The sequence below is a fragment of the Chlorocebus sabaeus genome, chromosome 23, assembly GCF_047675955.1.
Source record: "Chlorocebus sabaeus isolate Y175 chromosome 23, mChlSab1.0.hap1, whole genome shotgun sequence".
NCBI lineage: Eukaryota > Metazoa > Chordata > Mammalia > Primates > Cercopithecidae > Chlorocebus > Chlorocebus sabaeus.
The window spans coordinates 37,208,447-37,233,813 of record NC_132926.1 but is presented as its reverse complement, the minus strand read 5'-3'; positions in this window follow the sequence as shown (position 1 = coordinate 37,233,813).

Genomic DNA, 25,367 nt, shown 5'->3' with positions numbered 1-25,367 from the left:
TCCCTTTATATAATGCCCTTCTTTGTCTCTGTCAGCTTTTAACTTGAAGAGCAATAAAAAAGATCAACAAAACAAAGCTGGTTTATTGAACAGATAATTAAAATCAACAAAGCATTAGCTAGACAAACTAAGAATAAAATATACAGATGAGCCAAATAAATGAAATCAGAAAGAAAAAAAGGAGATGTTAAAATGGATACCACAGAAATACAAAGAATCATTGCAGACTACTGTGAGCAACTATACAGGAACAGATTCGAAAACCTGCAGGAAATAGATAAATTCCTTACACAACTTAGAGTCTCTTCCTGTGGAACAACACCCACCCCTAATATCCCAAGTATGGGTTCGGTTTCCCTACTTTCATTGCCATCACTCTGTAGACTCCCTTATGAAAGTACTGTTCACACAGTGACTAATTATCTCATTGTTGTTTTCTCCACTCACTGACAGTAAAGGTCAGTATTTTCTTTCCTATTCATCATAGTGGTAGGCACAGAGAATAAACCTAAATAAGTAAATATTAAATATTGAACAAATCAGTGAAGAACTATCTAGGATAAAAGAACCTAAACCTGCAATGTATAAACAGTGGCATTTTACAGAACTCACATTTGTGATATTCTTTTAAAAATATACAAATTATGTTCGCAGCATTTTCATTCTATGAAGTGCTAGCGTATTCTATCCCCACTGTAAAATCTGGAAATAGAGTCATAGCATCTACATTATGGTCAGATATGGCAAACCTCAGATTGGAAACATCTTTTGATTCTAAATCCAGGTATATTAGTCATCTTAAGTAAAACTATCCATACCAAATGATTTGAAGGTGTTATGGCTTTACACAATAAAGATTTATTTCTTATTAATGTTACATAGTACAATATATACTGGAGGAGGCAGGGAAGACCTCTGCTACACACAATCTTCAGGGACCTAGACTCTTTTCATGGTGTGGCTCTGTCAACTTCAACAAAAGTCTTCAGGAATTTAACATCATATAGTGTCATCTATGCGTCAGAATAAGGGAAGAGGGAAAGATCAAACAGAAAGCAAATTGGTTATAGCTTATAGACCAAACAGTAAGGTATCTCTTTCATTTACATTACATTGATGAGAGTTAGTCATATGATCTCCTAGATGCAAGGCTGACCAGAAATGAGAATTAGCTATGTGCTCAGGAAGAAGTAGTGGGTGTTATGGGCATCTACTCAGTCTCTGCCAAAACATTTACATTAGTGACCAAGTTCATGTATTTATTCATACATGTGAATTATAGAGAAATAGTAATAAGTAAAAAATAGTTTCAAAAATTTTAAAGCTTATATTCTAATGAGAGTACTCAGATTTTTAAAAACTAAATACATCCTTCTGTAGACAAAAGTAAAATGGAATATAAGGAAGGAGGTATTATTTGTATGGGATAGTCCTGGAAAATATCTCTGTTAAGATGATATTTGCAAATAGAGCTGAAGGGTGTGAAGTAACAGTCCATGTTGATATCCAGGAGGTGAGCAGCCCAGCAAAGAATAGCAACTGCAATGTCCTCCTGGAGCTTGGTGTCTTGCAAGATAGGCAAGGGAGCTGTTCTGGCTGGTGCAGAGTGCAAGAGAAAAGAGTAGTTGAGATGGCATCAGTGAAACAGTTGGGCAGCCGATCAGGGAAGGCCTTCTCGGCCATTTTAAGAACTGAGGTGGAAAGATGTTGGAGGAGTAAAACATTTTCTTAGTGTCACACTGCCTGTTGTTTGAGAAGAGATTGGACAGGCAAGGCAAAGCTAGAAGAGCAGAATAGTTAGGCAGCTATATCACAGCCTAGTCATTTTGAATGATAGTGAATTATAATGTTTTATCTATTTACTTTTTAAATATTGAGATATAATTTATGTAAAGTAGTATTCACTCTTTTTTGAGTAGAGTTCTATTAGTTTAGACAAGCACATGCAGGCACGTAACCACCACAACCATCATGATACAGAACAGAGCCCTCACTCTCCCAAATTTTCTCACTCTGCCCTTTGTTGTAAACTCCACCCTGTCCCCATGGCTTAGCAACCACTGATCTATTTTCTCTTTCTATAGTATTGCCTTTTCCAGGACCACAGAGTAGGTAGCTTTTTGAGTCTGGCTTCTTTCACACAGAATTATGCATTTAGAATTCATCCATTTCGTTTTGTGTTTTGGTAGTTTCTTTTCATTGCTAAGAGGTATGCTGTTGAATGCATACCAGAGTTTCTTAATCCATTCACTAGAATTTATGCTTTATCCTATCATTCAGCACTTTACAAATAAAGCCTCTAAAAACATGTGTGTGTTTGTGTGTGTGTGAATGTAAGTTTTCATTTGTCTTGGGTAAATCTCAAGAACGGGGCATTTTACTTTATTTATTTATTTATTTATTTATTTATTGAGACGTGGCCTCTCTCTTTACCCAGGCCGGAGTCCAGTGGTGGATCTATAGCCTTGAATTCCCGGGCTCAGACAATCCTCCCACATCAGCGTCCTCAGTAGCTGGGACTACAAACATGTGCCACTATACCCAGCTGATTTATTTTTTTTAGTGGAGATAGGGTTTCGCCATAATGCCCAGTCTGGCCTTGGGCTCAAGTGATCTGCCTGCTTTGGCCTCCCAAGTATTTTACTTTTAAAACTCTAATAAAATTAGACATTAAACTGTAAAGGGAAAGTCATTATTAATTAATTTAGCACATACAAAGGACATATCATGTACATGGTGTTAAAGCTACCACAATGAACAAACCAGGCAAGGTTCCCTTCTCTGTGAAATGTGAAGACATGCATAACCTATATATTCCAGGAACTGCCCTAGGCACTGGGAATAAAGCAAATGACAAAATAGAATTATATCTTCTTATGAAACAAGTGAACTAATAATCAAGAAAATATCAAGCCCTGGTAAAATAAAATGGGTGTATTGAAAGAGGTCGACTCTGGAGACAGTGATCAGTGGAGATTTCTCTGAGAAAGGTATATTTAAACTGATACTAGAAATTTAAGAAAGAGACGCCTATTCTAATATCTGGAATAAGGGCATTTAGGACAGTGGAACAGCTAAGATAGAGGTTTTAATGCAGGAACTGGCAATACGTGTTCAATGAAATTGAGTAACTTATAGTTATTGAGCAACTATATGCCAGTCAATATGCCAGGTTATTAACTTATGTTCCAAGTTATTACTTATTTTTTATTTGATTAGAATACCTGAATTCCCAGTAAAATTGTTGACCTGTAAAATATTAAGTAATAATTAGACATTATTAGGAAGATTTCTCCATGTATCGAATCTGTCTAAGTATCAACTTCATGACATCATAGTGATCACCACTGCTCTCCTAAACTAGAAATAAATTAAAGCCAAACAAGTAAGTAGGAGTGATCTCACTACATGGCTGTCTGCACATACAGTGGGTGTAATTTAACAGTGATGTCTCAGTGCCTTTTAAAATGGCATCTCACTTCCTTAAAAAAATGGAATAGATAGCAAGCCAGAGATCTCAGGCAGTATGTCAAGATACTTTATAGAGCCAAAGAAAGCTATAAAACAAAGCAAAGCAACAACCAAAAATTCACTGACAACGAAAAGAAATGAGCTGCTTCAAGTTGCTTTTTTTTTCCTGGTGCTATGATTCAGTATCCTTCCCAAATGTATATTTTTTCTTAGTTATTAAAGTCTCATGGAGAGATGCATGGCATTTTCATTTGAGCACCATTTTATAACAACCTTTCTGATCTTCCACTGTGCCTTATATGTGCTTTATATAGATGTGGCAATTACGGATTTACAATAGTAGGTTAGAAAACTCCAGATAAATGAGAATAAACTTTGGATGAATCACATTATTCACGTGCTTGGAAATATAGATGACCACAGCTAAAAACATTGAATCTAAATTTCACCATGCATCTTTTACCATCTTAACTACAGTGTTATATGAATGCAAATTCTCTTTGACACACTGATACTTCAAAGTTGGGACCAACCTATAAATAGGGTAATCAAATAAATATAGGGGTAGGACCTAGTCCAAGGAATATGCTGGAATGTATGGATGTTGTTAGGCTTTAGAGGCTGAAATATATACACCTTAGGGGTGGGAAGTTTTACCGAGATTGAGAGATGGGGCTTTTGACGACTAAGTAAGATTATAATAGCATGCTTAATATTACTAATTGTAATAACATGTTTAGTATTACTAATTATTAATCATGTAAAGGGAGGATGTAGAAATGGATGCAAGGGCCTCTGGTCAAATGAGGTAGATTGAATGTACATGTTAATGCCTGTTACCTCTCAAAAACACCAGTAGAAGAAAAAAATGACAGTGGAAGAAATAAAGATGTGAGTCTACAAAGAAAAGGAAAGAGTGACAGACAAGAGGATTTGGGACGAAAGGTGTCAACAGCATTCAAAGGAAGGAAGTGGATGGAAGGATAGCAACAAACTAGCAGAGCAAAACAAGATAAATTCTACCTACTTAAAGTGCAACAGCCAATGGGAAACAAGCCGGGGTCTGCCATATAAACAGAAAGGTTTAGGATTTGGAGGTGTTGTGTAGTTCCATAAGGAAGTGAAGAGAGGAGAGGCTAAATTGAGAAAACCATATAACAATATATAATGCTGTTGCCCCTGCCCGCCTGAACCTAGAGCTCCTCCATTACCCCTTAACACACCTTGATCACTTAGTGTTCACACTCAGAAGCTGAAAGGTTCAGTTGCTGGGGAAATTGAGCTGGAGTGCCTCTAGACTCATATCAAATCATATGACTACATCTTTCTGTTATATTTATTTACTTAGGGCTGTTTTTATGACTTGATTATAATGCTACATAGATGAACCATACATATTTTTCTCAGTATATAATTATGAATATAAATATCCTAAAGCTTGAAAGATTAGATTATAATTTAGTCCTGTGGGCACATTTTCTCTGAAGTAAATATTAGAGATCATTTCCCTTTTCTCAGCTTTATCCAACATAAGCATTTATCTCTTGGGGTTGTCACTAAATGAGAAATTGTCAACAAATGCAGGTAAAGTACATAGTAAATTCGACATAACCACTTTTTTCCATTCTGTTTTTCCAAATTGTCTTCCTTCTTTCATATAATGAACATCTCTTTAAAAATATACCCAACATCTATTTCCCCATTTATATAGTATTAGAACCTTACTATTCCTAAGGATAATTCTCCACTTGTTACTCCTTATGGTTTGGAAATAGTTGGCCTAATTATACCACTTCCAATAAGTACAGATAAAAATCTAAATCTAGCTAATCCATTTCCATGGACACAGCAAATAGTTATTAACTTCCATGTAACACAAGCTAATCAGAATCAATATGTGACATTTATAGGAACTATTGAAAAAGAAAAGCTCCTTCCAGAGGGATTGCTAGACAGTGAGAGGCAAGCCTTGAGCCACTGGTTACCAACCTGATTAGGGAGATTGCATGAAATGAAAGCTCAAACAGAGGACAGCAGAGCTGGAAAATGGAGCCTCACTGAATTCAGACAATAGTATGTAACACCTCGACTCAGCTATGCCTGAATTTTTTAATTATGTTAGCCAATAAATTCCCACCCATCTCTTTCTGCATTTCTTTTCCCTAAGTTAGGTTTAACTGATGCTCTGGGACTTCCAAATATAAGAATATACCCCAATCATATTTGTTTATCCAACCCATCCTTTCAAGATATACTTCTCTTTTAAATCTCTCTACTGATCATGACTTTGCACATTCATCCCTGTCCTTTAACTTTTTTCTTTTTTTTACTGAGTTCTATATTTTATTTAGAAATTTTATCATTTTAAAACATTTCCACAGAACTGTTGGATGTTATCAATAAGGATAAGGAAAATGACTTGTTCTCTAACAAATCTTAAATGTATGATTTGGGAAAAATTCTTAATCACTCCTAATTAAATTATTGCTTTAATCATTATAATAAAAATTATCTTGTCAAGGTCACTGATATTGTCCATATTGCTATAATCAGTGCTCAATTCTAAGTCCTTCCCTTATGTAACTTACCAGCAACATTTGAGAAACCTGTTCAGCTTCTCCTTATTAAGAGGCCTTCTTCACTTGGAATCCAGGACTCCACCATCACGTGTTTTCCTTCTGCCTCACTGGCTGCTGCAATTCAGTTTCTTTGCTACTAACTCCTTATCTTCTGGCTATAAATGTTTAACAGTCAGTTCCTAGACTGCTTGTCCATCCTCATTTACTTTATTTAATGCCAAGCCCATATTCTTTCTGTCCTCTAAACCCAGTCTGTATTGGACTGCCTACTTAACATTCCTTGAATATCTAATAGACTTCTCAAATTTAACCTCTTTAAAAATGAACTTCTGGCTGTCCCATCACACCTGTAGCACCCAAATCTCCCCCATTTTCAATAATAGCAAGTATACTCTTCCAGATGTTCAGCAAAAATGCTGGGACTCATCCCTTACTCCATTTTCTCTCACGTAGGGATGCTCCTGCCTCAGGGTACTTGTACTTGCTTTTCCACTGCCTGGAATGCAGTATCCTCAGATACCTACATACTTCACTTTTCAGGTAGTTTAAGTCTTTGTTCAAATGTTAGCTTCTCCATATGGACTTTCTTGATCATGATATTTAAAATAGGCAGTCTCTGGAGCCAGGTAGCCAATATTTGAATCACGGTCTGGCCACTCCTTAGTTGACTCTCACTAACAGGTTATTTAACGCATCAAATAAAGTCAATAATTCTACTTGTCTCATGGTGTTTTTATGAAAAACTAAATGAATTAACAGCTGTATAGTGTTTAGAATCTCACTTATTTTTATCTTCATTATTAACTACTGAAAGTTAACAGAAAAGTGAAGGTAGTAGAAAATAAAACAAAGTTTCCAGTAATGTACACACCAATGTGCATTGTGAAGCAAAAATTATTTACAAACCATAAGGCCACCACACACATTGGCTCTGGCAGTAAGAAAGAGTTCTTATTGATCAATAAAGCATTTGTTTTTCTCGTCAATTCAGTGAGCTAGTTGTGCTCTCACCGGAATGGGATAGTATCAAAATTATCTTATGATATGATATGCAGCAAAGTTGACAACAGGTTCCTTCTCATCTTCCAGAAATAGATACTACAATTATGGAAATCTCTAAGATAAAAGTGGGCCACTCAAGATTCTCAAGTTATTTATTTAAAATAGTTTCTTATCTGTTACCTGTTTCATAAGGCAATATACCATTCTACTTCTCACCAACATAGAAACTGTGTCTTTACAACTCCAAAGTAGTAAAAGAAAAAAGAAACAAAGTCACATGTTTACAATCCAGATTGATTAAATAAGCTATTTTATCTTTATTTTCATTTTTGCCATTATCAAAACAATAAAAAGCATAAAGGAAGAAACATATCTCAAAATGACTCTTAATTTCCCTTTTGTTGTTTTTAAAAATAATTTAAACTGTCAATATATATACACACACACACACACACAAACAAAGCCCCTACCTTTGTGTGAAAATATGCTGCCTGAGAGTATTATGCCTAAGTAGTCCACATGGATTAAAACTGAATTATGTCTTACTCGGGAAGTTGAGGCCAAAGGATTACTTGAGGTCAGAAGTTCAAGACCAGACTAGGCAACATGGCGAGACCCTGTCTCTAAAAATTAACTTTAAAAAATTAGCTAGGTATACTAACACATGCCTGTAGTCTTACTAATAAGGAGGCTGAGATGTGAGGATTGCTTGAACCAAGGAGTTGGAGGAGGCAGTGAGCTGTGATTGGTCTACTGCACTCCAGCAGGAGTGGCAGAGTGAGAGGCCATCTCTAAAAACAAACAAATAAAAACCTGAATTGTGTCAATTGAATTGTATGGTCATGTTAGTATTTACTAACAAATAAGAATTATGAATGAGTATTAAAATACAGTATTTAAATAATAAGTATTTTATTATTTATTGATCTAAAAGAAAGTAAGGACAATTATGATGAAAAATAAAATTTACGTGAGAGCAAAAACCAGTTTTGTGATTTTTATGTTGAACACAGTGGAAGAATGGAGCCATCTGAAAAGAGCAGAGACCACTCCAATTGCAAGCCTGGATCATTTATAATGTCAATCTATTTTATTTAGAATAAATATATAGTGTCACAATGAGGAGAAATCAGTGGTTTCTCTAGGATCTTTTTGAACCAGATAGGCTGTGTCTTGCTACTAAATTGGCTGTTTACCTGGGAACTGTCTCACAAATTTCAAAACCATTTACCTCCTTACAACTATCAGAGAATTGGAGACATCAACAAGATGACAGAAGAGGAGGCTCAGGACTCTCTCTCCACCTACAGATGAACCAAATAAACAACTACGCACAGATCAATTCCCTCCGGGAAAAATTCAGAAACTAGTTAAGAGACTCCTGTATACCAAATGACTGAGAAAATTCCCATTTAAAAATGGATAAGAAAAGCTGAGACATACTTTGGCCGTAAACTCTGTTTCCAACACAGCACCAGGTAAATGGGAGAGAACCCTCCTCTCTCAGTTTTTCCCTAAGGAGCAAAGGGTTTGGACTACACATCTAATGTACCAACTTTGACAGTTGCAACCCAATAGACTGACTCTTAACTTTCTTATCTCTAGAAGCTGACAAAGACCAGTAGGCAATAGTATTCTGGGACCACAGAAGGGAAAATAAGATGGTTTTTAAACAGGCACAGGTACACTTAACACACCTATTCTTTCTTGCTCAGTGCAGTCAGAAAGCAATAAACCCCAGCATCCAGCTTCTCCCAGGAAGGAGTTATACTGCATGTCTAACCTCTCAACTTTTTCAGATGCTGCCTGAGAGTCTGATGTCTAACTAGTCCACATCTGGAAGCTAAAGGGGCAGGCAGTCACTAGTTTTCTGAGAACTTGAATGGACATGTGGACACTTTCCAAGACTCCTCTGTTAGGTTTGCTCCATTGAAAAAAAAAATAAGTCTTTCATCATCATGTTGGAAATTGAACTATACAATTAGTTCCTTGACTTTTCCAGCTGCTGTCTGAGGGTCTGGCTACTAAATTTCCAGAGCTAATAGGGCCTTGGGATTCACTAATCCCCCAGGGTCTGTAGAAAACAAAGTAACATTTTAAATGGCCCTATAGGTGCTTTCTGCAACTCTTCTCTCTGGCTTACACCAGTTGTAAAACTAAGCTCCTAGTTGGGAGAGGTTAGACTACACATCTGGAGCCTTGTCTTTTCCAGCTGCTACCTGAAGATCCAACTTGTAACTTGCCTATTTCTTGGAGCTGATGGAGAAAGCAATCAGTAGTTCCCTGGGAATTTATGGTCATGTGGGTACTTCCCATTGCTCCTCCTCCTGGCTCCTTTCAGTGAAAAAATCAGCGTTTCCACAGAAGGAGTCTGACTACCCCTTTAGCTCCACAACTTTTCTGCTCGCTACCTGAGGAACTGGCCTCTAACCCATTTGTATCTGAAAGTTAATGAGGCTTGGCGTTCTCCAGACCCCTTGAGGGTGACAGAGAACAAAGCAACATTTTGAAAGAGCAAAAAGTCTGAATGATTGTGTGAGCATTCGACATAGCTTACCTCCTGGCTCAGCTAAGAGATAGTGGGTGATAAGCTCCAGCTTCCAGCTTCTACCTGAAAAGAGAAAAATTGAATCACATATCTAGTACTGAACTTTTCCAGTGGTTAATAAATGGAGTGGATCTTATCTCATCTGTTTCAGGGCACTGACAGGACTTGGCATACTCTAGTTTCTTAGAGGTCACTAGGAAGAAAAATAGCAGCTGGACAAGCACAGAGGTTTGAAAGGCACCAGAATCTCTCATGAGACTGATTGGCAAGCATCATTTCCTATATCAGAAAAGCATATGAATATTGGGAGAAGTAGATGTTTCATCTAATGCACAGAAACCAACACAAAGAGTCAAAGAAAAGAAACATGAAAATATGTTCCAAATAAAATAATAGAATAAATCTTCCAAAACAAATACTAATGAAATGGAGATATTTGATGTATCCAACAGATAACTCAAAATAATGGTCATAAAAATGCTTATGAAGTTCAGGAGAGCAGTGAATAAAGTAAAATTTTTAACAAAGTGATAGAAAATATTAGAAGTGCCAAGCAAAAAATATAGAGCTAAAGAGTATCAACTAAACTGAAAAATTAAATAGAGTATTTCATCAGTAGATTAGATCAAGCAAAAGAAAGAATCACTGAACTTGAAGATGGGTCATTAGAAACCATCCAATCAGAGGAGCTAAAATAAAAGGAATGAAAAGGATAGCTTTTAGGAAAATATGGAAAATTACTAAGAGGACAAAAATATTCATTATAAAAGTCAAAAAGAGATGACAGAGAAAAGAGGACAGACAAGTTGATTTAAAAAAAAATGACTCAAAACTTCCCTAATCTGGGGAAAGAAAGAGACATCCAGATTTAAGAACCCCAAAGGACACTAAATACGATGAATCCAAAGAGATCTACACCAAGACATACTATAATCAAATTGTCAAAAGTGCACTGGAGATGATGGTAACCTCTTGTGAATAAACACACTCTTGAACAATCCATGGGTCAAAGATCAAATCAAAATGGAATTTTAAAAATATCTTGAGATAAATAAAAATGAAAACAAAACATGCCAAAATGTATAGAATGTAGCAAAAGCAGTACTAGGAGGGAGGTTTATATTAAAAAAATAAAATATATCAAATAAACATTCTAATATTATACCTAAACTAAATATAAAAATAAGCATCTAAGCCCAACGTTAGCAGAAGAAAAGAAATGATAAAAATCGGAGCAGAAATAAATTTAAAAAATAGAAAAACAATATAAAAAAATCAACAAAACTAAGAGTTACCTTCTTACACAGATAAATAAAACTTGTCAACCCTTTGCTAGACTAAGATAAAACGGAGAAAAGACAAATAAAGAAAATTAGAAATAAAATGAGAAGCATTACAGCTGGTGCTTCAGAATAAAATGGATCAAAAGGGACAATTATGCACAATCATATGACAACAAATTGAATTACACTGAAGAAGAGGGTAAAAAAACCTCAGTTATCATGATTTCACAATTAAGTTTTTACCGAACAGTTAAGAATAATTAAAAGCAATTCTTCTCAAACTCTTCCAAAAAAAATAGAAAAAAGAAGAAACACTCCTACACTGATTTTATGAGGCCAGCATCACACAGACACCAAGACCAGAAAGAAGAAAAGAAAAGAAAAGAAAAGAAAAGAAAAGAAAAGAAAAGAAAAGAAAAAAAAATTCACACAAGAAAAGAAAACTACAGGCAAATATCTCTGATGAATATAAATGTAAAAATCCTCAATAAAATAACAGCAAAATTAATTCAACAGCACATTAAAACAACTGTACACCATGATCAAGTGGGATTTATCCCTAGAATGTAAGATAGTTCAACATTTTCAAATTTATTAATGTGATATAATGTATTAACAGAATAAAAGGTAAAAACTATATGAACATCTCAATAAATGTGGAAGGAACGTTAGAGTTGCACATCTATTCATGACAAAATATCTCAATAAAATAGGTATAGAAGGAACTTATCTCAACACAGTAAAAATTATTTTTGACAACCTTACAACTAATGTCATAATCAATAATAAAAATCTGAAAACTTCTCATTTAACATCAGGAACAAGGGATGGATATGCACTCTTGCTACTTCTATTCAACACAGTACTGAAAGTATAAGCTGAAACAATTAGGCAAGAAAGAGAAACACAGGGCACCTACATTGGAAAGGAAGAAATAAAATTTTTTCTCCTTGCAAATGACATGATTCTATATGTAGAAAACCATAACGATTACACAATAAGCCCATGATTTTTTTAAAATTCAGTAAAGTTGCAGAATGCTAAATTAGCATATAAAAATCAGTAGTGTTTCTTTCTTTACACCAACAATGAATTTCTGAAAGGGAAATTAAAGAAAAAAACCATTTACAATAGCACCAAAAGAATAAAATACTTAGGAATAAATATAGCCTAGAATGTGAAATATCTCTGTACTAAAACTAGAAAACTTTATGAAATAAATTGAAGACAAAAATACAGTCATTTATCACTTAACAATGGGTATAAATTCTGAGAAATGCATAGTTAGGTGACTATATTATTGTGCAAATTTTATAGAGTGTATTAACACAAACCTAGATAGTGTAGCCTACTGTAAACCTAAACTATTTGGTATAGCCTATTGCTTCTAGAGGGAAACCCATACAGCATGTTGCCGTACCGAATTGTGTAAAGAAAAAGTAGCACAATGATAGTATTTGTGTGATAGGAGATTTTCAGTTTCATTATAATCTTAAGGAACCACTATTGTATATGCAAAGCGTCATTAACTAAAACATCATTATGAGGTGTATGACTGTAAATGGAAAGACATCCCACATTCATGGATTGGAAAATTTAATATTTAACAACATCCCCGCAAGTTTGGAATTATTATCCCTACTTAAAGATAAGACAGCTGAGGCTCAGAAATTTGAAGTCATTTTTCTGAAGTGAGAGTTAATAAGAGGTAGACAAAAAATTTTAATACACATATTTATGTCTAAAGTGTATACTATTTTTAGTAAGCCACTCAAACAGAGGCGGCATTTATAAAAGTGCTTTGTAAATTGCCAAAAGTTATACAAATACAGATTGTGATAATAGTAAATGAGTTATTTTAATCAAGGCCTATAAAGTTAATGCTATATTTGCCTTCTTATTATGATGTTATAATGGAAGTATAATATAATGTCTGTGAAGTAAAATCAACCACAGAAAACTAGCTCAGCAAACAAATGCTTTTTCCTCTGGATTCTAGGGACATTTTTACTATAACCTGCTGAGACACTTTCCTTTCTGTCAACTAATAGGCTTTTGATGAGACCATTTCAGATCTATCTAAAGATGTATTATAAATTTTAATTTGCACTATTTATTTAATGAAAGTTATTGAGACTAATCCTCATTTTCTTGTTAGTGTAAAAAAAGATTTCCATTTAATTAAAATCAATGACCTTCACACTGAAAAAAAGATTTTTGAATTCTGAGAATGAGATTTAAGACTTAGTATAAAAGGGGAGCCTGGCATAAATTTAATAAATTGGAAGCACTCTTTGGCAAAAATGCTGACAATTTCCTTTGCAAGTTTTAATTCTGTCATCCCAAAAACAGTGAAGAGAAATCATAGTTTGCTAACAGACTATGAGAGTCTTCGCAAGTGACACTACTTTGATTTTGGCCTCCTGTCCCATTTATACCTAAATATATACTTAATTTCAAAAATTTCCCTTACTATGAATGGGTAAAATAAGAGGGGAAATGGAATTTAAATGCCACAAAGCCACCCTTAATATTGTATCATTTTGTGCACAGTCAAGCTTTAGATGTTAATGGGAAAATTAAATTAAAGGTTTTAACATAAAACCAGAAGATTAGGCAAACACCAAAATATATTTTGCTGTGCATGCCTATTGAGTATACTCATATAAATCTTTCCTAGCATCCCTTAAGCTGTATGAATAATTTATTAGAGAAGCAAAAGTAAACTTCCCTCCATGCTAAACTATTGCAATTATGTTTTCTTAAAGTAAATGGATATAGTGAGGTTTTTTTTAAAAAAAGAGAAGATTCAAGAACAAATCCATTTAATCCCATCTTTTAATCTAAAATCAAATTTCACTTAACAGATACTGTGAAAATTAAAAGACAAATGAGAGCAGCCACTGTTTCTTTCTAAAACAACAGGTTGTCTGGTTTGGTTGACTGCAACTCAGTTAACAGTCCTTGTCCAGGTCCAATATAGCTATTTTGTTTATAAAAAACATTCTTCTTGGAAATAAGAGATTGGAGGAAATACTCACAAAGTGAAGTCGGAGACTATGTTTCCTAAGAACTTTGTTCAATTTTTCTTTAGAGCATTTGAAAATTTAAAAAGAAAAAAAAAAAAAAAAAAAAAAAAAAAGCCGGGCATGGTGGCTCACGCCTATAATCCCAACACTCTGGGAGGCCGAGGAGGGCGGATCACCTGAGGTCAGGAGTTCAAGACCAGCCTGAGCATGGTGAAACCCCATCTCTACTAAAACTACAAAAAATTAGCCGGGTGTGATGGTGGGCACCTGTAATCCCAGCTACTCAGGAGGCTGAGGCAGGAGAATTGCTTGAACCCAAGAGGCAAAGGTTGCAATGAGCCGAGATCGTACCATTGCACTCCAACCTGGGTAACAAGAGTGAAACTCCATCTCAAAAATAAATAAATAAATAAATAAAAATAAAAATTTAAAAAGTTGAGTTGCCATTGGAATGCAGAGAGAATGGTTAGAAATGGTCCCTTGAAAAAACATGATACCTCTTAAATCATGAAATACCAGCTATAAATAGACTGCCTATGGAAATCACCTGGGATTAGTAGATAACTGCTCCAGAGGGAAGAAAAGAGGGTAAAGATGGTTCTTGTTTTACTTGTCAGGCAGTAACAGTATTTGAGAGTCATTCTCATGGAACAGGTTGTATTATTTGACCAGAACAGTGAAAAGTGGGTTGCCTAAAATGTGACTGTGCTTATTCCCAAGTGCAAAGAGAGGGGATGAAGCTATCAAGTTGTATTTAAATTTGTTTTTAAAGGTACATTTGAGATAATGCCTCTTCAGAGACTGTGCTGAGAGTAATCAAATGCCAAAGCTGCAAGCATTTTAAAAGTTTTGCAATGCACCCTGACAGGTCAACAGTATTCAGACTTGTTTGCTTCTTCCAGGACTCATCAGGCTTTGCAACTGTTCTTTCCCAAATATGCTTGGACAGGAAGAGAATAATTAATTTATGCAGAGCAACCAAGTCAGGTTCAGAAAGTAACAACAGAAAGGCTGAGGTCCGGATTCATGAGCTGGTAGATCGTCTCATTCTGCCCCAACAGCCCCTTTCAAAGCTCTGCAGATCTGATGGCCAGACTGCAACTGGGAAAAGTGCAAGAGATGCTTCTGTGCAAGCTCTGAGTGTCTGTGAAAAAAAATGCATTCAATTGCTATTAAACCACTAGTTCATATTCACATGGTTCTTAATACAGCCTTTCCCCAGAGAACATAATAAGAAATCTGTAATCATTTCACTGAATAACAAACTATTTACTCAATGTCTACTAAATGCCAAGCACTACGTGAAGCATTGGGAATATAGCAATAAACAAATACACAAAGTTCATGCCCTTGATAACATTAAAGTTTAGTTCAATATGCAATGAGTTAAACAATTATGTCTATGCATATATACATAGACGTGTATATACAAAACACGATATGGCCTCCAAATAAAAATTATAAGGTATAATGATTGATTACAGCAGAGATGCTTGATCTAGCTGGGAAAGAGTCATTTTCACTGAGACCCAAAGAATGAGGAAGATTTTTAAAAGTATAGAATGTAGGGAATAGTCTGGAAAATACGAGCAACATAAAGGTAGGAGCCCATTGAACTCTAGACCCAAGAGGATGTAGAGGCTATATAATAGCAAGATATTAAAAGGAAAGATGATTAGATGTTAGGGGGGTTCACAGAAACTAATGATGGAGCATAGTACAAAGAGAAAATTGCCTTAGGAATAATCAATATGAAAAAGCATCCTCAAATTTCCCTTTTCTGTGACTTGTGAACAAAGGACAGCAGGGTTAGCAGGGTAGAGAATACACAGACCATATCTGTCTGTTGTCAAATGACTCACAGTTAAAAAAGAATGGTTGAGTTGATTCTCCATGAGGATTTACCCTGGACAGCAGTTCCACTTATTTGTGTCCTGAGTTGACCTTAAGGTGTCACGATCTGTAGAAATATGTATTTCTATGTGTCCATTTAAGACCCATAGAGGAGCCAGTGTTAAAAAATGTAACCATCATCTCTTAATGTCCTCCCAGCTTTGAACAGATCAGGACCCATCTTTCCTGTTGAATCTATCCTGAATCACCTAAGTCTCAGATTTGATTGGTGTAGAGTTTTGGCACAAATTATTTCTCTGACACATAAGTCAAGTGAAAGTTAAAGTATATTTTGATAACTTAAGATGATCTACTCTCACCAGAGCATACCATACAACATCAGGGCAATCAGCAAGCAAGAGTATTGGAGCTTCTACAGTTCCTCGGGAGAGATACTCTAGTTATTCTTCTTGCCTACAGAGAAGACTTGCTCAGTCAAAAGAAACATTAAGAGGGACTTGCCAAGCCTCACATACACACAGTCACACCACCCTAAAATTAAAGCATAATTACCTTTGTGGAAACCCCCCTTTCACATGATATTGATGAACTCTAACATCTAGATTCCTGGTTAAATTTTGACATTACTGAGCATTACAGAAGTCCAATTACATTGTGGCTGACTCTAGACTGGTGTAATCAATTCTCTACAAGACCTGTAGAGAACACTGGGAACACCGGAATGTGGTAGACCTTGATGGGCCCTACCACAGTCACTTCTAGCAAAACATAAAAAAATCTACTCAACTATATTTTTTAAAAGTATTGGCCCACTTTATTGAAAAATCTACAATATACCTTCAGGTATAGATTGACCCTGAATTAAAACTTCATTTCTCAACTACATTTCATTTAATTTGCCTTATCTATGTGGTACAAAAAGCACTGTAATAGCTTCAAGCTTCCTATCATCTTCTACCAAGCCCTAAAGAAAATACAGAAGGATCCCTTTTGTAATCCCTACATGGTGAAGAAGAAATGTTGCCTTCTCAAAATACTCTTTGTTTCTTTTGTTATCATTTGTTATGAAGGTGGTATGTACTCATCTATTAAATGAGTACTGTGACCAGGGGAATGTCATAAGATAGTTGCCTCAAGAATGCTATCAATCCTATTCAAACCACACTGATGAAAATAGAAAGAGTGGGCTACTGGAAAAAAATAAATAAATAAATAAACAAATGGTGATGTTGACAGGAAACAGGGAAAAATGCTGGAGAGTTGATATGGTTTGGCTGTGTCCCCACCCAAATTTCAACTTGAATTTTATCTCTCAGAATTCTCACGTGTTGTGGAAGGGACCCAGGGGGAGATAATTAAATCAAACCATGGAAGCCAGTCTTTCCTGTATTATTCTCATGATAGTGAATTAATTCTCACAAGATCTGATATCAGGGGTTTCTGATTTTGCTTCTTCCTCATTTTTTTTCTTGCCACCACCATGTAAGAAGTACCTTTCACTTCCTGCCATGATTCTGAGGCCTCCCCAGCCATGTGAAACTGTAAGTCCAATTAAACTTTTTTCTTTCCAGTCTCAGATGTGACTTTATCAGCATTGTAAAAACAGACTAATACCATAAATTGATACAAAGAGTAGGGTGTTGCTGAAAAGATACCCGAAAAATTGAAAGCCACATTGGAACTGGATAATAAGCAGAGGCTGGGACAGTTTGGAGGGCTCAGAAGAAGACAGGAAAATGTGGGAAAGTTGGGAACTTTCTAGAGGTATGTTGAATGGCTTTGCCCAAAATGCTGATAGCAATATCGACAATAAGGTCCAGGCTGAGGTGGTTTCAGATGAAGTTGAGGAACTTGTTGGGAACTGGAGTAAAGGTGACTCTTGTTATGTTTTAGCAAAGAGACTGGCAGCATTTTGCCACTGCCCTAGAGATTTGTGGAACTTTGAACTTGAGAAAGATGATTTAGGGTATCTGGTAGAAGAAATTTCTAAGCAGCAAAGCATTCAAGAGGTGGCTTGGGTACTGTTAAAGGCATTCAGCTCTATAAAGGAAGCAGAGCATAGAAGTTTGGGAAATTTTCAGCCTGATATGCAACAGAAAATAAAAACCCATTTTCTGGGGAGATATTCAACCTGGCTGCCAAAATTTGCATAAGTAGCAAGGAGACTAATATTAATCCCCAAGACCATGGGAAAAATGTCTCCAGGCAATGCCAGAGGACTTCATGGCACCCCCTTCCATCACAGGCCTGGAGACCCAGGAGGAAAAAGAGGCTTCATGGGCAGGGCCCAGGGTCTTCATGCTGTGTGCAGCCTAGGGACTTTGTGACCTATGTTCCAGTCACTCCAGCCATGGCTGAAAGGGGCCAACGTAGAGCTCAGACTGTGGCTTCAGAGGGTGGAAACCCTAAGCTTTGGCAGCCTCCATATGGTATTGAGCCTGCGGGTACACAGAAGTCAAGAAGTGAGGTTTGGAAACCTCCACCTAGATATCAGAAGATGTCTGGAAACGTCTGGATGCCCAGGCAAAAGTTCACTGCAGGGGCAGGTCCCTTCTGGACAACCTACGCTAGGGCAGTGCAGAAGGGAAATGTGGGTTCGGAGACCCCACACAGAGTCCCTACTGGGGCACCATGTAGTGGAGCTGTGAGAACAGGGCCACCATCCTACAGACCCCAGAATGGTAGAACCACCTACAGCTTGCACCATGCTCCTGGAAAAGCTGCAGTCACTCAATGCCAGCCTGTGAAAGCAGCCAGGAGAGAGGGTATAACCTGCAAAGCCACAGGGGCAGAGCTGCCCAAGACCATGGGAACCCTTACATCAGTGTGACCTGGATGTTAGACCTGGAGTCAAAGGAAATCATCTCAGAGATTTTAAATTTGACTGCCCCTCTGGATTTTGGACTTGCATGGGCCCTGTGAACTCTTCATTTTGGGCAATTTATCCCATATGGGATGGCTGTATTTAACCAACAACTGCACTGCCATTGTATCTAGGAAGTAACTAGCTTGCTTTTGATTTTACAGATTCATAGGCAGAAGGGACTTGCTTTGTCTCAGATGAGACTTTTGACTGTGGACATTTGGGTTAATGCTGAAATGAGTTAAGACTTTTGGGGACTGTTGGGAAGGTATGATTAGTTTTGAAATGTGAGGACATGAGATTTGGAGGGGCCATGGTGGAATGATACGATTTCTCTGTGTCCCCACCCAAATATCAACTTGAATTGTGTCTCCCAGAATTCCCACATGTTGTGGGAAGGAGCCAGGGGGAGGTAATTGAATCATAGGGTCCAGTTTTTCCCATGCTATTCTTATGAGAGTGAGCTAAGTCTCGCCATATCTGATGTGTTTGTCAGGGGTTTCCACTTTTGCTTCTTCATCTTTCTCTTGCCACCACCACGTAAGAAGTGCCTTTCACCTTCCACCGTGATTCTGAGGCCTCCCCAAACACGTGGAACTGTAAGTCCAATTAAACTTCTTTTTCTTCCCAGTCTTGAGTATGTCTTTATCAGCAGCATGAAAACAGACTAATACAAGAGGCAACCCAAAACTATCAGTTCAACCTGTCTTCAAAGTTGCTTTTTATTAGTCTTCTGAGAACAAATGCAAACATTTTAACTGCTTGTCAGAGAGACGGGGAGACAGCTCACACTTATTTTTTCTTCTGAAGGGATAATGTGTAGCAGAGATGCTATATGAAGTAAAATCCATTCTGCTTTGTCTACTCTGGAATTTGGGCTTTCTTAAATGTTCCCTCTTTCTTTACTATTGAGGATATGTGACCTCCAGAATGCAGCCAGAAAAGGAAATCAGAGTTTAGGGCTACTGGCAGGATGACATATTGATCTGCTTTCCTCACCCTAGTCAGGAATCCATAAGTCTTTTTCTGTAACTTGGACTAATGGTTTCTGTACAGCCAGAGACAACCTCTCAAAATAGCCCCATCCAATGGCCTTTTTTATCCATTTGGTGGTCTGGGTAGATGTTGGGTAGACAGTAAAATCAAAGATCAGCTGGAGTCAGGAGGGAAAACTGCTTTCTCACCATGGTGAGTGCCATTGACAGGTCTGAGAACCTACAAGGAGATTCAAGGGAGAGGAAATAACATTTAGAATCAATAGCTTGTAGGAAAATAACTTACCTTATTCATTCTTTTCTTTGAGTCTCCTTTTCTTTGAGGGGCATTCTAAGGGCTGTGAACCAAGATTTTTTTCTGGCTTTAACATACAATAATAAAGCAAAAGGGAGGGTGGATATGTTTTATGGGTGACCAGGAAATTAACAAACATCCACTGATGATTTACTATATGCCAGAACCTGTGAGGGGCAGGCCCGAGGAGTACAATGCCCCAGTTACATCCCTTATTACAAATACAAATGCCACCATTGCAATCTTCTAATTTCAGTCTTCTAATTACCCTGTCTATAAAAGGTTGTTATTTAAATCTGGCACCTTAGAAAATGTTACGTATGAAAATTCTTTAGGCGTTTAACCTAAATATGGAGCACCCTACTGCAAATGAGATATATAAGGAGGAACCATGCTTTGGTTCTCAAGTGATGCTAGGAGAACAGTATAATGGTAATGGTATGTAAAATAAATGGTTGGTATTCCTTCACACTAATATACAACCACACTGTGCTTTCCTGCCACAGTTGACCCCAACAGGTCAGCTTGCACGAACAATTCAATCTATATGACAGGACTGGCTCATACAAGCTTAGTTTACTTTCACACCTTTTTGCAGTGCTGGTTTCTAAGAAGTCTCCATTGACATATGGCCCTCAGTAATATGGTCTCTACAGTGACAATGCAGTTATCCCGCCAAATATGAAATGTAAGTAAACATTTCATTTGTCTGCTCAGAATAGTTACTGGATTTATTTACATATGGAAAAATTCTAGAACTCATAATCTTGCTGAATCTTATTTTCTACTAATTCTTGATACAACTCCCACTAGTGTTCTCTAAGGATGTCCTATAATATTCTGAAGCTGTGTCTTGAGCAAAATTCTTCTCCCTCTAAAACTACCACTTTATGACCTAATTCCAACTAATTCTTCAAAGTTAAAATCAATTTCTCCTATCTCCTAGTAACATACTAGTAACAATAAATCTCTCCCTATAGATTACACAATATAGAAGAGAATGATTTAACATTCAAACTCTGCAGTCACACTGACTATGGTTCTGGTCTGTCCCACCCAACTTACAAACTCATACCCCTGGGCAAGTTATTTAATATTCCCAAGCTTCACATTTTTCATCCATAAATAAAAATAATAATAAGCTAATCACCAAAAAGCTGCTTTGAGGGTTTAAAGAAATATACGTAGGGGCAAGTCCTTAGTAAATGTTCAAATATATTAGCTAATGTTAATAGTCAACTTTGTATCTTCTACTGCTTCAAAGATAGAACCAGAAGAGTAAATATGTGCTAAATTGTACAGACACTAGTAAAAGATCATGCAGCTGTATAAATATTTAGAAGAGAATGCAAAGCAAGAATTAAGAAGAAACTAAGACATTACACTCAGACAACATATCTTAAAGAGGATGTATCCTTAGAGACACCTCCACATATTCAACTTCATGATGAAATGTAGTCTTCTTCTGGCCCCCTTGACTCGGTTCCCTCTGCACCTCTACAGTTGTTTCTTTGAATTCTTATGAAATCTCAAGGGTTTGCTTCCTCTGTACAAAGTTGCTGACATTCTTTGAATGAAGCTCATTCTCTTTGGTATGTTTTCTAACAATTTCATGGTATTCTTATCGGTTTTAAGTAACTCATATAACTTTGTTACTCAAGTATGGTATCTTTTAATTATTTTATTTTATTTTTATTATTGCTTGTTAGAATAATGAAGACATGGTCAGTGTAAATTACACAACTTTTATTTTCTAAATGCTGAAGGTAAAACAACTAGGAACAACAAAAAATTTTCTTAGAATCACACTGGTGCCACTCAGAATCTTCACTGGCTACATGCCCCATGCTCACTAGTGTTAGAGGATGAACAGCTTTAATCAGCCTTTGTCAACTTTTCCTAACACTTAGCAGTCTTTAAATTCAGGCCTATCCTGTTCCGTTAATCACCAGTCTTCAAAATGATATGAAAGGCTAGAGCCAAAAAAGAGGAGAGGGAGAAAGTGAGGGCAAGATCCAACCAACTTTTATTTCCATATTTACTATGCTCTTGAAGCTTATTTTGTTTGGACTTCAGTTGCACCAATTTTTAATTTTAATTGTTTTGTCAAAGACATCAATTTTTTTTTTCATGATCTAGCTGATAAATCTTCACAGTGTGCTGGATTTTGCGAAGCTGTAAATGGCTAATTTATTTTTCTGCCAAGACTGAAGGGAAATATTTGACTATGCATTTGGCATAAACTTTTAGCACCTATTCAACTACAGCATTTATTCTCTTGAGTGATGTTGACTTCATGAGAAAGTTCATCAATTGTATAAGCTAAATAGTATTTGGCAGATGATTTTATCTTCCTATAATATAGTATGAGCAGAGGTACACCTCCATAGCCCTCCCTCAGAAACGTTTCAAAACCCAGTATTGATGAGAATAGGGCATGTCCAGACTCTAGAGAGGAGACTTGACCTTGGGCTTTGAAGAAGCTCTTTGCCTAAGGGCATTACCCAGAGAGGGATCTGATAATTACTATGAATCACCAATATTCTCAGCAGCTAGTGGAATGGATACCTTAGTTCTGAGGGAGGGCAAGAAACCACTTCAGTTGTCAAACTTGACATTATGGAAAATAAAAGATGTGGTTAATATAATTTTCTACATAGAAATCTTTATCTCAGAGTCTGTCTGTCTGGGAACCAGGTACAAAATGACTTAAGTCTCAACACCTGTAATGCATAGTGTTTTAGCCTCTTAGTCCTCCAAATGTTGCACTGGTAAGTGTGAAAAGACTGGTTTTTCAAAAAGAAAAAATAATCCTATTCTGTAACATTTCCCAATTTTCATGGCATAAATGCTGTCATCATGGCTGATTTCAAGCTATCAACATGATGTCACTGAAAGGTGATCTGGGAAAGAAGCACATGTGGATTCTGGGGAGTCACTGTGAACTGGATCCAACACATCGCTGGCTCCTCTTTGGGGAGAATAAAGGCATTTTTGTAAAACATATTCACTAACTAAAGTATAATAAAATGTTGTCTACCTAGAACCTAATTATTGAGATTGTTCTACTATTCCCTTTGCCCACATTTCCAAATGATTTAGATTTGCAACCTGATATTTCTCAGACTTCCCCAGGATGAAAAATGAAATCACATTGGCAAAAATAATACAGGACAAGATGGTTTCATAGGTAAATTCTACCAAACTTTTAAAGAATAATTAATACCTATCCTTTAAAAAAAAATTCCAAAAGTTGAAGAGGAATGACCACTTCCAAAGCCAGACGAAGAATGAAATACAACTACATGCTAATATCTCTGATAAATACGGATGCAAACATTCTCAACAGAATGCTAGAAAAATGAATAAGCCACACATCAAATGGATTATACACCATGATCAAGTAAGATTTATCCCTAGACTACAAGTGTAATTTCAACAGATACAAATCAATTAATGTACATACCACATTAACAGAATGAAGTATAAAAATCACACTATTATCTCAACAGATGCAGTGACAGGGTTGGACATAATTCAACACCCTTTTATGATAAAAATTCTCAATACACTATAAATAGAAATAAATTATTTTATGTAGTATTCAGACAAAAAGAAGCATGAAAGTATGTCATTTTCAGCAACATGGATGAAACTACAGGTCATTATGTTAAGCGAATAAACCAGGCACATAAAGACAAATATCACATTTTCTCACTCATACGGGGTAGTTTTAAAAAATGCTGATCTCATGGAAGTAGAGAGTAGAACAATATTTACCAAAGGCTGGGAAGGGTATGTGTGTTGGAGGCAGGGTGGTGGAGAGATAAGGGGAGGTAGGTTTATGTGTACAAATATGCGATTAGATAGAAGGAATAAATTCTAATATTTGATAGCGCAGTATGGTGACTACAGGTAACAATGTATTTTATATTTCAAAATAGCTGGAAGAGAATATTTGAAATGTTCCCAACACAATAAAATGATAAATGCTCAGGTGACAGATATCCTAAATACCCTGACTTGATCATTACACAGTCTATGTGTGTATCAAAATTTCACAATTATGCCAAAAATATGTACAATTATGTATCAATTACAAATTTGATAATAAAAATCTTATGCAATAAGAAGCAATTAGGAACAGAAATGTAAAAACCACATATGGCAAGCCTATAGCATACATCATACTCAGTTGTGAATAATTACAAACTTTTCTTCTACAAGGCAAGAATGCTCACTCTAGTCCTGGCCAGAACAATTAGCCAAGAAAAAAAAAAAAAAAGCCATCTAACTTGGAAAGGAAAGAGTAAAATTGTCCCTGATTGCAGATAACATTAACTTTTATGTAGAAAACACTAAAGACTCTAACAAAAAGTTGTTAGAACTAATAAATACATTCACTAAAGTTGCAGGATACTAAATCAACATACAAAAATTAGTTGTATTTCTACACCGTAACAATGTATCTTTAAGACTGAAAAATATTCCATTGTATCTAAAAGAAGGTAGCCAAAAAATTTTCTAAAAGCATCAAAGAAATAAAATACCTAGGAATAAACTTAACTAAAGAGGTAAAATATTAATCTTACAAATCTTTGTACACTGAACAGTACAAATATTGATGAAAAAAACTGAAAACACAAACAAATGGGAAGACATCCCATGTTCATAGATTTAAAGACTTACTTTTGTGAAAATGTCCATAATAAACAAAGTGATCTACAGATTCAATGCAATCCCTATGAATATTCCAATAGTATTTTTTATAAAATAAAGAAACAATTTTTTAGCCACATCAATCTTTAGAAAAAGGAACAAAGCTAGAGGCATAATGCTTGCCAATTTCAAAATAAATTGCAAAGCTACAGTAACTTATAAATTATGAAACAGGTATAAATATAAACATATAAATCAATGGAACAGAATGGAAAGCTCAGAAATAAATCCACCCATATACGGTCAATTGATCTTAGGCAAGGGTGCCAAGAGTACACAGTAAAGAAAAGATCATCTCTAAAGCAAATAGTATTGAGAAAACTGGACATGCAAATGAAAAAAATAAAATTAGACCCTTATCTTACACTACACACACACACACACAAATCCACTAAAATAAATTAATGTAATTCAATGCAAGATCTAAAACTGTAAAACTCCATGAAGAAAATATATGGAAAAAATGTCAAGATAATGATCCGGGCAATAATTTCATGTATATGATACCAAAAGTACAGGCAACAAAAGCAAAAATAAGTAAATGAGACTACAACAAGCTAAAAAGCTTCTGCAGACAAAGGAAGTAAGCAATACAATGAAAAGGTCACCTAAAATTGAGAGAAAATATTTATAAACCACCTGTACAATAATGAGTTAATTTCCAAAATATTTAAGAAACTCTTACAACTCAATAACAAAAATACTAATAATCTAATTTTAAAATAGGCT